This window comes from Solanum tuberosum, unplaced genomic scaffold (assembly GCF_000226075.1).
Source record: "Solanum tuberosum cultivar DM 1-3 516 R44 unplaced genomic scaffold, SolTub_3.0 scf00266, whole genome shotgun sequence".
In the NCBI taxonomy this organism is placed as follows: Eukaryota; Viridiplantae; Streptophyta; class Magnoliopsida; order Solanales; family Solanaceae; genus Solanum; species Solanum tuberosum.
The window spans coordinates 332,814-337,907 of NW_006239201.1; the positions used below are offsets into that span (position 1 = coordinate 332,814).

General features: G+C 40.3%; 1 pseudogene; it reads left to right on the plus strand.

The window, feature by feature from the left end:
* The first annotated feature begins 4,588 nt into the window (after positions 1–4,588).
* The window catches only part of LOC107062877 (uncharacterized), an 11,831-nt pseudogene continuing 11,325 nt past the window's right edge, over positions 4,589–5,094 (plus strand).

Genomic DNA, 5,094 nt, shown 5'->3' on the forward strand with positions numbered 1-5,094 from the left:
CTGGATACTCCTATGAGCACAAGTGTGAAAATTGATAGAGATGAAAATGGCGTGGAGGTCAATCAGACCATGTATAGGGGAATTATTGGTTCACTCATGTCCCTCACTGCAAGCAGGCCAGACATAGTGTTCAGTGTAGGGATGTGTGCAAGATTTCAAGCAGCACCAAAGAAGTCTCACCTGAAGGCAGCCAAATGTATCCTGAGATACTTGAAGGAAACTCAGGACCTGGTCCTCTTCTACCTTACTGGTGACTCTTTTGATCTTGTAGGTTATGCTGATGCTGATTATGCAGATTTTCTAGTTGATCGAAAAAGCACATCAGGCATGGCACACTTCTTAGGATCAACTTTGATTTCATGGGGAACAAAGAAGCAGAATTCCGTGGCATTGTCTACTGCAGAGGCAGAGTACGTGGTTGTTGCATCATGTTGTGCACAACTATTGTGGATCAAGAAGTAGTTGGAAGACTTCGGTGTACTCTCAAACGCCATTCCTCTCATTTGTGATAACACCAGTGCCATGAATATGGTCAAGAATCCGGTCCAGCATAAGAGGATAAAGCATATAGATGTGAGGCATCATTTTCTGAGGGACAATGTTGAAAACCAGAATGTGGTGATGAAGTTCTGTAAGACTGAAGATCAGCTGGCTGATATCTTTACAAAGACTCTAAGTAAAGAATCCTTCATCAAAAACAGGATGAGGCTGGGGATGCACAAAATCACATGATTCCTTAAAAAGATTGTACAAATTTCCTTCTTGCTGACTATGCTAAGAAGGCCAGGTATCTGTACTTGTTTTAATGTTGGTCAGAAAAGGATTCGTCTTAGGTACCTAAATACATGTATACACTCATGATATGTCTAGCTGAAGGGATGATTTAATCACACAGACAGAGTTACAAACTAAAAGAAGGACCTGATCCTCACGAGGTTAGTATCACCTATGCTACACTGTCTAAATGTCAACATCATTGCCACATGTCACTCACCCATACATCGCGTTAGTTTCATATGTCTTTTCATTTTAAATCCAACCATCACCACTGTTGGGGACCCGATACCCTTTTAGCTTTTCGTTATAAAATCCCCAATTGAGTAAATCAAATTCATCGTTCTTCAACAAATTTCCTTGAAGATTCACTTGCCCTCTCTGAAAATCTGTCTTTTATTTCTTTCAACAATGTCTAACCCAGATTCCTCTTCAATGACTCCACTCTCCCAAGAAGTTGAAAACCTTAGTTCATTCAACTTCTCCATTCCTACTCCTGAGGAATCTCCCTCAACTCCGATCTGCGCGGCTGGTGAAATGGATGAGTCTTTCACTCCTCAGACGGAACTCGTAGCCTCTCATATTCCCTCTTCTGACAAGGTCTTGGTTTGTACCCCCACTCTAGTGTTGTCTGGTAACAAATCTCAGAAATCAGAGGCTCAATCTGTGACTAAACCTGGTGCTGAACTTTTCTCTGAAGAAATAGAAGTTGGACAAATGGCTGTGTCGTCTACCATATCTGAAAGGCTGTTTGAAGGAGATCTGCCAGAAGGAAATGGTCCTAACTCATGTATACTAACAGCAGGGGCAGAACTAGTGGTTGTGCAAAGTTCAGCCTCACTAAGAGGAGATACTCAACCCACATTGTTGGACCAAGAACTTCAGTCGCCGGATCAGGTCCCACACAGAAGTCAACCTGTGTTTGACCAAACTCCAATTTCCTTGGGTGTTGAGAATGATGAGGAGGAATAAGAAGAGCCTCAACTAAGATGGAGAAGAAGAGGTGTAAGAGGAATAAACCCTTCACAAATTAGGGGTGAGGAGTTGGAAACTGCCAAAATGTTGTCTAAAGATATATCTCCTGCTACACGCGCTGATAGAGCAGAGGATAGAAAAAGAAAGGGAAAGGGAAAACTTATCAAGGCTCACCTAAAAGGTGAAAATAAGAGGTATGGAACGAGAAGTGTCACTCAAAAGGTTCTAGGAAGTGCTATGGAGGCAAATGCTGCTCAAACTGAGAGAATAAGGAAAAGGAGACAAGAGGGATCACTGACTGTAGAATCCTCATCTACTCATGTGCCTATTGATGACAATGAGACCCAATCTGAGGATATTATTAGGGCTGTGGCAAAACAAAAGAGAGAAGCTGAGGAGGAAAGGGTGAAATCCAAAGGAACGCAAAAAAGGGCAAGAAAATCTCCTGCAAAGAAGGTGAAAGTGACAAAACAAAAATTTTCTGTAAAGAAGGAAAAAGTGGAAAAGATTGTGGATGAACAACCCGTAAAAGGACCTGGTCCCAAGGTTCAAAATCAAAGCAAAATGGAGGAGATGACGAGGGAGGAGAGAATAGCAAAACTGGAACACCAAAATGTGCTAAATGGTAGAGTCTTTGACACTGACATTGTAACAAAGTTTGGTATGGCAACCTTGTTTGATGTTGTTACCATTCAAGAATGGAGTCATCTGTTTAAACCGCCTGCTTCGTATCTACATGAACCTGAGGTACGTGAATTCTTCTACAAAATGGAACTTCTAGAAGATAGAGGAATCACAACCACTGTCAAGGACATTGAAATATGCTTGGACAAGGAAACTCTTGGGATCATTCTGGGGTGCCTGTAAAAGGAGTTAGAACCATTGAAGGATGTAAACCATCTGGGGATTCACCAAGCTTGCCACCAAGCGATGAGAGATTAAGCGTGCAAGACTGTCCAAGAAGCACCTCAAATGGGAATATCAGTTAGTGTTTGAGTTCATTAACAAAGTGCTCGTGCCTAGGACTGAAAAACGTACAGTTGCGTCTGCTGCTGACTTATTTCTTATGGAGAAGCTGGTTGAACTTGAAGAAATCAATCTTCTTGCTATCATGTTGGAGCACATGCACAAAGTAATGACCTGGAAACAGGCTAAGCATGGCATTCCATATGGGTACTTGCTGAACTTTGTTTTCAATCATTTTGAGGTACCATTAGGAAAGGGGGTACCAGGTACCACCAAACAGATGTTCACTAAATCCACTCTACTGGAATGTGAGTGCATGGAGGGACCAGCTAGGGGCAGGTCTCAAGTAGCAGCGGTTCTAGAGCAACAGGCTACTCTCAAACGGAAAGTGGATGATCTCACCAGTCTTCTGAATGACAAGGAGGTTGAAATTGCTAAACTCAAGTCTGAACTTCAAAAGGCAATCTCTGGGGGACCTGGTACCAGTCATGCTGATGAGGGAGTGTTGTAACAATTGAGGGATGAAAATGTACTACTGCTAAAGTCAAATGCCTCACTTAGTGAGGAAATTAAGGCCCTCAATAAGCAGATTATCAAGGCTCATGAATATGCTAATGAGCGGATGCTTCTGTTCATACGCACTCTCTCTCCCTTTCCCTCTCCGTCCTAAACGTGTCTTACTTATAATTCCCTTTATTTTGTTCACTCATGTTATCTAAAATCTTGTGGCTTTCTGTTTTGACTAAGTGACAGTGGTCAGTATATGTAATATGATGTTTTCTCTATTTTGTGCCTCGTTCATGTGTGCTTTTATGATCTCTTCCTGCTCTCATCTGCATGTTTTGTGTGGCTTGATGCCTTGAATTCTTAACTGCCTTACATTTTAACTTGGATATGTTTACTGCTTCACCTTTTCAATGATGTCAAAAGGGGGAAGTTTTGGTTGCAATTGGCTAAGGGATTAAGGGGGAATAACTGATTAAGGGGGAATATAACTGATTAAGGGGCAATACCAGTTCCCATACACTGTTATTTGAATGAATGTTATTGCACTCATGAGATGAGATAATGCATGTTGTTTGTCATCATCAAAAAAGGGGAAATTGATAGGTGCTTATGCTCCTAGATGTTTTTATGATCTCCTCACAAGTGCAGGGACCTGATCCTCTGCAGAGTATGAATACCTGTCCAGTTGTCAAAGTGTTGTATAGCTGTAAAAGTTGTCCGTGTTAGGAAGTTGGTGAAGCTACAGAGTACTTCACCAATCAGGAGCGACGAGGTTGTTTGTATATTGGACAATAATTCTTCTTGTCTAATATATTCAACATACAAACAACAATTCATTCATTCATTCATTCAAAGAGAGATATTTTCATGCTTCAAAATAGCAAGGGACCTGATAGAAGTTCTTCTATTTGCATTCTGTACCAGCTGCATTTGTCTGCTTGTAATAGTTCTTATATTGTAGGATTCGTTTCACTTGTGAAAGAAACGTTTCAAACTTGTGAGAATCATTGTAAGAAATAGGTTAAGGATAACTTAGTTTCTTACTCTAAAGTCTATATTAATCGGTTAGGATTAGTATAGTGGGCAGTGTTGTATCTGCTCTGGCTTAGCTAAGTGATAGGAGGTATTTCTTAGTCTATTTACTTTTGCTTGAGAAGATTAGTGGAAGCAGTTTGAAAAGTCCTGTTGAGAACAGGTCGTGGTTTTACTCCCTTGAGCAAGGAGGTTTCCATGTAAAGTTGTTTGTGCAATCTTTACTTTCAACATTTATTTTACTGTTTGTCATTGTAATTGTGCTGAGGACCCGGTCCCATCTAAATCGGTGGACGCATACATTCCAATACATTCGATTCAACAAACCATACGAATGGCTCGCATTGTAGACGAGGCATTCAAGATGGATAACAAGAGTGCTAGATGGTACATTATGGCTGGTGATGACACAATTTTTTTCATAGATAATTTGGTTGAGGTTTTGTCAAAGTATGATCATAGGAAATATTTTTATGTTGGGATGAATTCAGAAACACATGCATCAAATGTTGCACATTCATTTAATATGGCTTTTGGTGGTGGTGGTTATGCTTTTAGTTATGCACTTGTGGAGGCTATGGTTGATAATTTGGATATTTGTATTAAAAGGTGACCATATTTTGCAGTCATGTGTGGCTGATTTAGGTGTCTCTCTCACTCAAGAAACGGGCTTCCATCATGTATTTTTAACGAGCTTAAGTTATATACATTGTTGCTGGATTTATTTTTGAAAAAAGATAAGGTTTAAGTAGAAGTGACAAAACTAGTCCATGAAATTATAATCGGCTCAACGCGCTTAAGTTTGGGTTGATTATTGACCCGTATATATATATATATATA